Source organism: Hylaeus volcanicus, chromosome 8, assembly GCF_026283585.1.
Source record: "Hylaeus volcanicus isolate JK05 chromosome 8, UHH_iyHylVolc1.0_haploid, whole genome shotgun sequence".
Classification (NCBI taxonomy): Eukaryota; Metazoa; Arthropoda; class Insecta; order Hymenoptera; family Colletidae; genus Hylaeus; species Hylaeus volcanicus.
Genome location: NC_071983.1, coordinates 6,512,858 through 6,526,220, shown reverse-complemented (window position 1 = coordinate 6,526,220; position 13,363 = coordinate 6,512,858). Strand labels below are relative to the sequence as shown.

The 13,363-nt window shown below is 43.9% G+C and overlaps 1 protein-coding gene across 1 annotated transcript in view; it reads left to right on the top strand.

The window, feature by feature from the left end:
* LOC128880739 (uncharacterized) overlaps positions 1–13,363 on the top strand; it is a 215,688-nt gene that overhangs the window by 100,658 nt on the left and 101,667 nt on the right. The gene's annotated exons all lie outside the window — the stretch shown is intronic.

Here is a 13,363-nt window from a genome sequence, read left to right as displayed (position 1 = left end):
CAAAACTTAAGAGATCACGAATATTTAATTAGATATTCTTTGACTTCGATCGATGCCTGTCTTAGCATAAATTTCATTGAAATTTCAATTAAATTTGCAGGAGATTATTTAAAATATTTCAAAGCTGCTCGAGAAGTTAAAAATTCCATTAAAAAGTTTCAATTAAAATCCGATTAGGTCCAGTACTTATTCGAGTGGAAGGATGTTGAGTTATCGGAACGAAGTTGAGGTGGTGCTCCGACGTAGACAGATTAGACCAGTCGTCTGGGAACGGATTTTGGGTTTCGAATCTCGATCCGACCTCTCCTTTCTACCCCTGAGGGTTGGAAGAGGGACTTGCACTTGGGTTTGAAGTTTCAAGTATTGCGAGCAGTCGTGGTCGGTCACGCTGGCAGACCACGCCGCGGGCAACAGCTATTCAAATCTTAGAACTATGGGGGACGTCTCGAGCATCGATTAGATCAGTCGTCAAACGAAGAGTCCAGAAACGTAATCCCGATCCAATAAACCGCGTGATCCACGAGATTCCTGCGGACGCAGCGGATCCGTCCAAAATCCCCACCAAAACACCACTTCCTCTTCGATCTTATTTCGATATTCCTCCTTGTTTACGACATTCAGAAATGTATAACTATTGGGTTGTCCGGAACGTTCATGCCTATTTTTGAGAAAAGTTCAAAGCCATATTTGAATTTTGATGTGTATTCATTAAATTATATATGTACCATTTTGTTCCACAACCTTTCCACCTGTTATGGAATGCACACATGTTATTTGTTTTCAGTCATTCCTCTATATTCAGACCTGTACCACGTACTAAAAATCGGCACGGACTTTTGCAGACAACCCAAGACATTAAAATTTATCGATCGCGGTAGTTTTCGCATTTAGCACGTCACCACGTCACCCACGTATAGGTGACAGAGCTTTACACCGAGAAACTCGAACAATTACTTTTAAGAAATAAGTGTCAATGAAAATAAATCCGAATGGAATTTGTATAGACTTTGTATAGAATTCCATAGTTTCTAATCGTCTCGAGGCAAATCTTTAGCCCGGTAGAACATTTCCATGTGATCCGGCAGTGAACGCGTTGAAATTCCAGTTGCGTTCAAAAATGTCCATAAATCCACGAAATTAATCCAGGATGCAGAAATCCGGCAATCGCATTAAATCGATTTTCAACGCGTCGATTTCTAATTCGCGGATCGTCGAACCGCGCCAGGGGAAATCATCGGGTTGGTAAACGTGGACCGCGAGGAACGGCGACGTTACACGAATCGCGGGGGCGGGATATCGCGTGTCGTTTGCATTGTTTCTCGGGCGTCGAGAGGCGAGATAGCGGAAGAATCGTCGCTCGTAACGCGGACGAGCAACGTTATCTCTCCTGCGACGCTGGATCCGCCATCCCTCGTCCCCTTGATTCCTCCAGGGACTGCCTCGACGTCCTTGCATTTTTTTTTCCTCCAAACGTTCCCGACGACGTTCCTCCGGAATTACCAGTCGTCAACGTTCCAGAGAAACTGGAACGAGTCGGTCCTCGCGGAGGATCCTGAGCGGAGTCCAGGCTGGACTCGTTGAACTAATCGATCTAGAACTGAAGTCGGTAATTTGCTGAAAGGAGACTACAGAAGAGTCCAATAAGGGACGTACGATTTATTTATAAAAATCGATCGCTTCGGTCCCCGTTGAATCGTTTACCGAAACCTCTGATCGAAATTGCGCGTGGAACCGACCTATCGATCCAACGTCGAGCGTCGCGACGAGAGGGACGAAAAGCGACGCGGCGGTTCTGTTTCAAGCATTTCCCCATGTTCAAGGGAGGGTGGGAAATGTCTCTGGCCTTTTCTCCATTCGCCGCGAACATGCGCGAGACATTTTTCTATCGCTTGGCACGCTGAAGGACCCGCGGGAGAAACGAGAAGCCGGCGACAGGACAAAGGCGAAGGCGACGCTGGAGGACGAACGGGGGTGGAAAACACCCCCCTCGTTCCAGCCGCGGGAGACTTTCGCGGTACAATGAATCGAGCTTCCTACGTGCTCGAACAGGCCTCTCTGGAAATAAAATGTCTTCGGAGACGCTCACCCTCGCTGGTGTCTTTCTCTCGCTGAATTCCTGCGGCGCTTAATTAACGAGGCGTCCGCAATTAGTGGAGGAAGCACCGTTAGAGGGTCGCGCTGATTGGTCAGCATTGTTGTGCAATAATATCGTCTCTCTGCCAACTGGAATATAGTGTCGACCCCCAGGGGTTACTTCTCTTGCTGTGTTTTATTCGCGAGTCGGACATTTTCACAAACACGTATTCAAGGTGGATCGTTTCGAGCAAGTTTTACAGGTTGCGATATATTTATCGATATCGCGTGTGTTGGAGTCCTGATGTTTATGCATTTATGGGATTTAGGGAAGTTTGAATATTTTCTCTGTACCTATAGAAACATAAACCCTTTGCACTAGGATTCATGCAGAAAATCTACCAGCAGTAATGATTCTTTAGGTTTAGTTTCTTTGGAACTCGAAGCGTCGATAAAAATGACAATCGGGCTACGTCGTCGAAGTCAGTCTAAGATTAGCATTAGTGGCAATAAAATGTTAAGAAAGCATCTCGAGTTGCAAGAAAAAAGGCCTCGAGTGCAAAGGGTGTATAAGCATCCTCAGTCCGCATATCGTTCTATTAATAATCACCGTATATAATACGGTGTACCTTGATTTCTAAACTCCAATTAAACTTACTGAAATCGATCAAATTCATCCCGATACGTAAATTCTATGTAACGGTCACGAAAGTCACGTTACCAAATTATTTAATTCGATCGACGATTAACACGCAAACCGGTCACAGCGAATATCCTCCACTGTTATTACTCGAAGGCATCGCTCAGCCATGGTCGCAGAACCGAGACAATTGGCAACACAGGTTAGGTACACTGTACACGAGGTCTGGATGCGCGCCGCGGATCAGGTAATTCGCATTCGCGGGGAGAACAGCGAAATTTATCTGTGAATAAATTAGGACAAGTTCATTAAGTAGAATCAGGCTGCGGGAGTCAGCCGTGGGAGTCCGTTGGGAACGAGGTGATGTTGTACGAACGCGATGTCGTGCGCGATACGGTGCTCGAACAAGACCGCGGACACGGGCCTCTGCACTCGGCGACAACGAACAACCATTTACAACAATCGGCCGCCATTATCGCTCACCCGCGGGACTTATTTTCTTCGGGACGATTCGAAGGTTTTCAGAGACGGAGAGGTACTTTAATTAGTCTCTCAGACTGGCGAGATGGAATTTAGACGCAATCCCCTGCGAGAGGACATCGGAAGTCTAGGAAATTTTGTTAATAGTTATGTAGAATGAATTTATGCTGGACCAAATTTTGTTAAAAATGCATGGTTTCTCGAAGTTTTCTTATCGAAATTGCACGACCAAAGCAAACCAAAATATAGTGTATACATATAGAAAAATTTAGAGAAAAACATTATTAAAAAATTATTCCAAGTTCTACCCATCCTACCAGTCAACAAAATTTTATTCTGAATTCTATCTTCCCGATACAGCCTTCTACCCCAATATTTTCCCATTCTGAAGAGTAAACATTCTAAATGAGTAAAAATTGGATCTTCTGGATGAGCAGCGCTGTAACTGCGAATAATCGATAGCCCCGAGTGCACGGGAAACGGTAAACAGATGTATCTCCGCTGACCCGTGAGCCAACAAAGGGAAAAAATCGAGTGGAACGCGGGGGCGCAACGGTTGCGATGCAGCGTCGACCGATTTCAGATCGAGTTGCCTCGATTTTCCTGCTCGTTTACGACCACCCTCGACAAAGACACCGTGGCACGCTTTGTCGGGCTCGCCCGCTCGACCGTGGTAGTATCGACTGTCGAAGAGGGTCGTTTCGTTCGAATAAATAAAAAATCGCCTCTGGGAGCGAGCTGTCCGAAGACGAAAATTACCTTGGAGCATCCGCGAAGAGAGCTTTTCAAAGCTAATCGCATAGTTTGGTGCCAGTTAATTTTATTTAGGGTGTCTTGAATGATTTAAATTGAAATTTTTGTCTTTGAGATCCTTTGAAACTTGTCGTCTCTAAAACTCCTCTCACTTAAAATTTCTGTACTATCTAGAAGAACCTAATAGTGTTTTCCAAAACCAATCGCATCATTTTTGTTGAATCGCCTGGGAGTGAGAATCACTTGGAATTCGATGTTCCTAAACACCGATCCAAGTTCTTCGAAGGACTTCCTGCGTCGAAAACAGGATTCGTGTAGAACCTTTGACGCAGTTAGCGTTGAACTCGCGGTCGAATCGACCCCGAGACCGAGGGCAAGCGCCAGGGGTATAAAACCGAAGTTGTTGATGATTCTTTAGCGGAGTTCAAGAGGAGAGATGTTTCCGGTGCTTCTTATCGGGCTCCGCCTCTTTTCTAAACCGGTTCCGCGAAGTTACCGCGGTCCTTTTGTGCGAGCAAAGTTGCACACCTTCTTCGCCGTGGATGTAGGTCAAGAAAAACAGGTCCAAGGGAGATTTCACCCCTGCGTTCGGCCATTACGACGTCGAAGTGATAGACGTCCATCAACCAAACCCCTTTGGCACGTCCGACTTTGAAGGTATTGATCTAAGACAGGATTTCTTCAGCGAAGTTGCATTTAGTTCTTAATAATCTCGACGAGTGAACAAATTCTTGTGGTATATAAATATCCATTTAGAAAACACGAAGGGCATCTTTTGGCCGAGAAATATGCGGTCAGTTCCATAAGTATTTGTACAATTAGAGGTTTGATGTCTCCAAACGAATGATTCATTATAAGCATATACATGAATTAACCTTACAGGTATATATATATTTATAAAAAAACAAATTATTTGGTAACATCAAATCTGTCATTTAATTTTTGGACTGACTGTATTCAAATTAATTAGTGGTTGCACAAAATTACAAGTTACAGAAGTAGAATATGAAAAGACTACGTAATAAATAAAACTATCGATATGATTATTTCGTGCAGTCGATCATGAATTTAATTTTAGGTGTCCTATGCTTCATAAAACCCCAAATGCCGTTACGTTTCCACTACTCCAAGAATTTCCCTTCAGACTTCTCCACTAAAAAAAAAAAAATACATCCTTCAACTCGAACATCCACAAAAATTACAAAATTGCCTATTCCACCACCTGACCCATGGTTCGACCAAGCGTTCGAGAGGTCGAGGTATCGATTAGTCGCGAGGAGCGCCAAACCGCGCGGATATTAGGTTATCGGGTAACGTAACGCTGCTATACACAAAGAATCGCTGAGGATCGCGAAACGCGACACGTCGATGACACATAAAATTCCTCGAAAATTTGATAACCATCGGAATTGACGCTTCGAAGGGGAGGAGGGATGCTCGCTAAGGGGTTGGAAACGCTTTGCTCCGTTTCCACGCAATTTCACTGCCCGGACGTGACGTTGCGGAAGCGGACCGGCATCGGGCCAGGCAATAAAACTCTGTAATAAGCATTCCTCGCTGGTCGCGTCCGCGTGTTTCGAAAATGCTCGAACCCCGGCGATACCAAGCTTTTAACGGCGAATTTCAAATTACGACGGTGTACCGGAATTCCGTGGGTACAGCTGGTTTTATGGGGGGATCGATTTTCATCGTTACTGCCCTGACCGCTCGCCGTAATCTCATACCCCATGATCTGAAACGTGCTTGAAAGAGGTCCTCGAAGGAACCAGTCACATCTACCGATTCCCCTCTAAACTGGAGAGGTCATTCCATTTTATATCTTCGGAAAGGAATGATTTCTGTTTCTGGTTTGTATTTGTGAATGAGCCTTCTTCGCTTTCCAAGATTGAAATAGACTTTTTCGGATGAGATATACAGTCACTAAGTATTCCTATGGTGAAATTTGTCTAATTTAAATGATTTAAATTTGATGGGCTTCATGTTTCCAAATCAATGTTGCATTATAAATATGTATCTGAATAAACTTCGCACATGTATATATTTACAATTACAAAATTTATTTGGAAACATGAAGCATTCGTTTAAATTAGACTTTGTACGAACACGCATGGGACTGACTGTATTTAAAAACAGCCGTGATGGATCTTCGAATTATTCTGTAAAATTCAAAGTCAATTTTTCACGAAAATGACAGTGATTTTCTCGCAAAACCTCAAGGTAAGGAAGTCCATGTCGACAAAAATTCCTTCCATCTCCACAAGGGTTAAATATTTCTCGAGTATCTTATACATTATCTTCCCGTCTTCTTGCCTAAATATCTATTGATATTAAAATTTATCGAAACCCTTTCCGATGCTCTCGCTTGAAAAAAAGAAAAAGGACTGCAAGAAGCCAGTCGTGGATCTTATCAAGAACCATTTCTCGGCCTGGTCGCAGGCCTTATCACGGCCGCAGTTTTCCAAGCGTTGAGAGTTCCGAGGCGCATTCGAAGATCGTTTTCACGCTTTCTACGGGTTTTACCGCCGCGGGTTCCCGCGATAGGAGTCGTTAAGCCGCGACGCGCACTTCAGGATCTCCATTCAGCGCTCGCTTCCTCCATGGATCGTTAGATCCTCGAAAGAATCGTGCTCCTTACGTCTCGCAGTAAAGTATTCTTCAGCGACCATCAAACAGCTACCAGGCTCGATAGGGGAGCTCCGGGCACGTAACTCACCGCCTCTAAAAAGGGACTTTCAATTTTCCTTTTTCGTCCTAGCGGGTCATCAAACGTGCAAAGTCCGAACGGAGTTCACTTTTGGAGCTTCGAGGAACTTCGTTTATTTACTGGGCCTTCTAAATCGAGTTCTTAATGTTCCTAATTCCCTGTTGATCCATTTGATGCAAAATATTATTAGGAAAAATATTCTGCATTTATTTCACGATTTTATTAGCGAAAGAGTGGGTGACTTTAGCGAAAGGGTTCATAAAATCTAAATAAATTATTCTTGCTCCGAATTTTAGTTTCTTAGTAAATCAATTTTGGTTTCGTAGTCATATATTTACTCTGTATCTGCAATGCATCTCTCATATTTACTCTCAATCTGCAAAGTATCCAAACGTGAAGTGGACACTCGATTAAGGCGACGCAATTAGTCTTCCTCATTTTTGTTTCGTTTAATCCAGGCTCCTACTTCGGTCCCAGAAGTAAATCGTGCTTTCGCTTCTTTCTTAAGGCTAGCGCGTTGCTCGGTCGGAGTGAAAATGAAACTTTTTCATCTGCTTTGTTGCCTTGCGAATTTTTGCGAGGTCTTATACCGAGGCAACCCTGGACTTTTGCTGGACAGGTATTCCTTAATTAAGCGAGCTTTTTATCGAGACTCGGAGCTTGTTGCTCGTAAGGGAGTCCCGAAAAGGTATTGGAAAGAGCTCGAGTGTCAAAAAATTGATAGTCGCGCTCGAAATTTCTAGAATATTGACTCTTATCGTTGTACAAATTTCTGTCTTCGTGGAGATGAATTTTCCTGGTAATCTGGATCCAGCAACGATCCGTTCAAATCGTCAAGAATTCGACGAATTCGTTCTTGGTCATTTAAGTCTGATAAGAAAAGAGGGAGGGGGTTGTTTGACCGCGATGGAGAGGCATTAGATGCGGTATCACGAGCCCCATAGATAGATCTCGCTTGATACGCGCCAATAAGAGCCGGGAGACCTCTCGATTCATTATATCAGGGAATTCTTCGAGTACCGCGGGTATTGACGCTTGAAACTTAGAAGGAAGGTGGACGCTTTCATTTTCCCTGTGAATATAAAAATTCTAATTTTTAGGGTTGGTCGGGTTAAAAGGTATTCTATTTCAATGTGTTTATACAGTTAAACGAATATTTTCTTCTCAGAAAAAATTACACTCTGTGTACATTCTCCATCCAATCGAGATGTATCGTTATTCTAACTATTCATTTGCATGTCCCAGGAGATATTTATTAGCACTTGGCCCGCGTTAGCTAAAATTCAATACAGAACAGAACCAGCAAGATAAACTCTCGTCGCGAGGAAAAAGCTCGGCTCGCTTTCACGGATAAGCGCGCGGCGTTTAAGTATGGAAAGTTGTCTCGGATCGAATCTTAACAATTCGAACTCCCCTTGATTACATTTAATTAACCAGGAGCCCCGTAATCGAGACCGCCTGAAATTGCCTGCGTTAATTGCCGCGCATGTTGCAGCTATCCGGCTGGTTTCCGGGGTAGACATTTCGAGGCGCTATCTGATCCGCATACGAACTACAAAACGAGTGTGTTCGTTACAGAACGAAGAGTGATCGATAGCACCCGCGAAACAGTCTTCTTCTACGAAACGCGTAAAACACCGACGACTGCAGCGCGATGAAATTGCAGCCCCGTGCACTTTTCGCTCCCATTCGCTCTCAGAGTGCCTCGGTGAATTTAATTATCGCGCACGCTCCCTGAATACTTGCGCCTCCAGTAGAGGGGGATTCTTCCGGTCGAACTCTTCTAGGTTCGAACACTCGAGCCACGAAGGATTTTTCAAAATGGAGTTTTCCGTTTTCACAGATTTTCGTGTACTAATCTCCTCTACGTCTATCGAAGAAATTTGTCGAAATTGAATTCCATTCCCCTGAGACATACTCGCATCGCTAAACTTCGGATCATTTCTGCAAGTTCGTATTATGTTTGTACAGAAAGCTAAAGAACAGAAACGTGTAAATTAAATTACGTTCTATCTTATCGGTGTCGTAACGTGTATTTTAATTTTTATATTTTATACACATTCTGGTATATTCTTGTATGTACAGTCAGTCCCATAAGGATTCGTACTTCCTATGTCTATTCAAGTAGTTTGCCTAAATTAAATGATAGATTTGATATTGTCAAATGAATGTTCCCTTATGAATATGTACATGAACAGACTTCACACGTGTATATATTTCAAATAAAATTTTATTTGGTAACATCAATCTTGACATTTAATTTAGACTTTCTTGAATGAATATAGAGTACGAATACTCAGGGGACTGTACGTCGTTACTTCTGAAAGTATCTTTGAAAAATAATGTTACATATTGTATGGAATTGGAATAATACTTCGTACAGTGTGTCACCTTCTTCCACCAGTTATTAATTATTCGTATTACAATTAGTTCCTCGGAAAGTGTACCACGAGCATTTTTTTTAGTGGTCTTTTTGTAGTTCCATTTAGTAGGTTGCACCGTTCCCGTTAAGCCATATTGCGAGTCTCCGCGAGAGTTAAAGGGGAAAGTTAATACGCGGATCGAAATGAGCTTCCAAGGAATCGCTCGTCTCGAGGGATGACGCTCGATCCGTCTCGGAGATGAACGGGGGGGGGAGGGGGAGGGGGGGATGGTGTTTGCGCGGACGAGATCGCCTTTTGGCCGTTTCTCTCATTATTGTCCAGCGCCGGATGAAAGGGACCCGCGCAGCCGGATAAAGTATCCAACGAGAAGGGTGGAAAAAGGTGGCGAGAGCAATTGCGGCCCGTAGCGTCGTTTTCCGTCGGCGTTCGCCTTTATTGCCTCCGATAAATGTGTTTCCACTGCCGTTTCCCTTTGTCCTCTCGCAACACAGCTCGAAGCTGGCCAGAACGTGTCCCCGGAAATCGTCGTGGAATCGAGACCGGATTCCAGACGCTTCTCAAAAAGATCGGGGATCCCTTTACTCGGATTCTTATTTTTGACGATCTCTAACGAAAACTGCTTCATCGTCGCGTCCAGGATCCGTTAAATTGTCGAAGAGGAATGCGATTGTAGTTCGATGGCGTTCGTTACTGTCTCTGGATCGCTTGGAAAAGAACTTGTATCGTTCTTCCACCTTTAAGAGATAACTATTTTTAGTTCTCTAATTCTCAACTCGCCCTCTATAGATCCGAGAGAATAATTGACACCGAGAATAGGTAATATTAACGTAAATCTACGAATCCGCAGAAAATGCATTTCGCGATCGAATCTTTTTCGCGGCGTTTCGAATTCCTGGACCATTGATTTTCTAGACCCGGTTCAATTATTCCCGGCGCTTGAGCGGGATAGTCGAAACGGGACGTTAAACGACAGCTCGCAGCGCGGTGACGCATATTTAATTAAAGGGAATTTCAGACAGATAGATTCGTCCCGCGAAGCGGCTTTGAAATTTAGATGCAAATCCCAGCGCTCGAGCTAGACGACTGACCCAGAAACGTCGGGGGGATGGCAGCCCCTGACTTCTTTCCGTCGTTTCCCTGACTTCCATTCCCGCCGTCTTCTGGCTGGAAACGTCGTGAACTTTCATCGTCCTGGCCTCATGCATTTATTCAGCTTAGCTATGGCGCGACGACCGATCAGAAACTCTTCATCGCGAAAAGAGAGTCCGTAACCGTTCGCAGGACTCGCGAATTCGAGAGAACGCGTTGGAAATCCGCTTTTATCTTACTTGGCAGCGACGGTAATCTAACCGAGCTTTCCTCAGCTCGTTCAAACATTCTCCGCTATTAACCCTTCGCGGTCACTCGGGGTCAAAATGACCCCTAGCGCAACTTTAAGCTAGAATTACTATAAGTTATTAATTTTATGAAAATATGTTAAAATATATCAAAATTGCCAGAGTTATGATTTTAATGTAAAAAATATTTCTTTTTACGCATTGCCTCCATGTTGATTTTTTTTCGCCATCTTGAAAATTTGATAAAAATTCTTTGCCACGATATTCTTATTTTGAAAGGTTCAAACTAATATCCGGAATTTTTATGAGTCGTTCGGAACGATACTGCCCACGCGGCAATCGTTTAAACATGGCTGGGGTCATTGGGACTCCCTGTGACCGGCTCGTTAATTCCAGAACATGTGACCTCCGAGGATTAATTTCCTCATATTTTCCTCCCCTTTTTGTTTCCCCTTCCCAACAGCTTTCGGGAACCACAACTCAATTTTGATTTATACTTACCCTAGCTGACCAAAAGAATCATTAACATTCACTTAAAAATCGTATAGGGACGAGGAAGCATCTTGATTTATAAAAGCAAGTAGTGGTAGCGGTAATTTCGTTACTTCGTCAACATCTACCCATGAATCTTCCATCCACCATCTTCTCTCTTTTAAACAGTTCTCCTCTCCAAACAACGAGCACGTGCCTAATTCGTCGAGGTTAATTTACGTCCGGCTTTCTTCCCGCACGATAAAAAGAGAAACTAGGGGCGTTCTTCTGAGAAGTTACTCTCGCGGAATTATAATTTAATGCGCGGAGTTTACTCTGCGACCGGGACAGATGCTCCATTGCTGTATAAATAAAGGATAACATAACGACGTTGCCGGGAGGTTCGTTAAATCTCTATTGGAGCGAGATAAACGAGCGCAAACGTTTCCTTCGAGTCGAATTATGATTTTATATAATGCAGCCTTGAGTAATCATCCGAACCAGGGCGTGTTTCTTTCGTTATCGCGGTTACGTTACTACTGTTGAGAGAATTTATTACACCGTTCATAAAGATAGTTGTGCCACTTAACTTGGAGATTAATGGCACCGCGGAGATCGCGAAAAAGTTTTTCTTTAATAATTCTAACAATTTTCTTTCGTTCCGGCGTTGGCGGCCCTGTGTCGACGCAAGCGCGGCCATTCTACTTAACTGCGTTCCCAGAAAAGTTTCCGATCTTGGGAGAGTTTTCCATTCGTCGACGGAACGAGTCCGCGATTTATATTTCGAACTTGTTCGCCTTCGGAGCATTCGACGCGCTTCGATGAATTTTTTTTCTTGAGATTCGAGGGAAATTTGAAAATCGCCGATGCTCGAGGAGGCGCGCAACGTCAAGGATTCCCGAAGAGTAATCCGGATATCGTGGAAACTTCTCTGCCGTCGTAATTAACGAAAGGACGGCCAATCGAGGGGGGAGAGGGAAATTCGATTCGTTTGTTCGCGGCTGTCGAACGAGTTTCCCGTGGGCTGGAGGGATTACCCTATTCGAACGGGACCCGCCACAAAAGAAACTTCCTAATGCGAAAACTTGCGGCTGAAATATCGCTGATTGCGAATGAAATGAATTCTGCTCAGCCATTGTCCGCTGGGGTTGATTCTTATTAAGTCATTAAACGGGCTGGAATAAGCTTCCGCCAGGGGAAAAGGACGAAAGTTCGAGGGCTCGTTTAAAATAATTACCCGGCACCCGTCGAAATATCACCTAACTTCGCTGCAACGACAGGAGCTGGGTTCCTCGGTTGCTTTTCCTTTTGAGGATGTTCTGATTTTAATTCGATTAGTCTACAGCAGATGACCATTCCAACAAGATAATAACACAGGATTAAAACTGGTTCTGACAACGTCTTCTAGTTCAAAATTGACAATCGTGCCGGATAATTCTTTTATAACATCGTTTCGAAGCCCTTAGAAGTCAAGATAACTTTGATTTTATACTGTCACTATTGGTTATTGGGGTTAGAAAATAATTATCACTCAGTTATTCCCTTTTATAAGACATTCTTTATTTCGACCAGAGAGCTGCGATGTTGCTCTCAAGAAGACTACGATCGAACCGAGTATTTCGACGTCAGTGGAAAAATGCAACGAAAACTATCGGTGCCCTCTTGTCATAAACTAACTCCAAGAGACCTTTTCCGGCGTTGGTTTAGTTTTGCCCATCGGGGTCTTAGACTTCGAATCGCCCAGGGCCCGAAGTATCCAACAGTTACAAAAATACAACAGTCGATACCTTCTCATTACAGAAACGATAAGCTACACGAAACATCGAAGCATAATAACGTATACTATACAATCGCGTTTACATAATTTAGATCAACTTTGTTGAATATTCCCGGAGTGATCTTGCCAGCTCTGGCGAAACTGTCGGGTAAGGGGTTAATTCGAGACGAGGCGCGCAAATGAATTCAAGAGACAATACGATTCGGTTGCGAGTGTTAGATAACGGTGGATCCGCCGCAGGATGCGCGTGTCCTCTCGTAAATTTCAACGAGCGACCTAGATTCGGCGCAACGCGACAGGATAACCCAGTTATCCGAGGGAATTCCGCGCGGGTTCGGTGTCTTTCCTATCGCGACCAACTTTCAGCCGCCATTGTGATTGCTGTTAACGAACCCACCCGACCCCCTATGCACGGCAAAGCGAAACAGTCCTCGCAAACGCTGATTAAGAATAGTAATTCGAGTTGTCGCGTGGCGCAAACTTATTAGCCAGCAGCGCCATACCGAATCGCAGCTGGGGGAACTGGGTTGGCTTGTTGCTCTAACGAACAACTCTGAACAGGATGTTATATCGAGATAATTCGGTTAAGATGCTGTATTAGGATCCAGAATATTACGTGGAGTTTTCGCGTAAGATTCTACCTTGGGAGTTTCTTCGTTGGGCTTTCAGTTAGAAAGTGTTCGAGTAAAAATTGCTGCTCTTTGCTCTATGTGAATCGATTCTAAAAGGAAAGTTAAGTTTCAT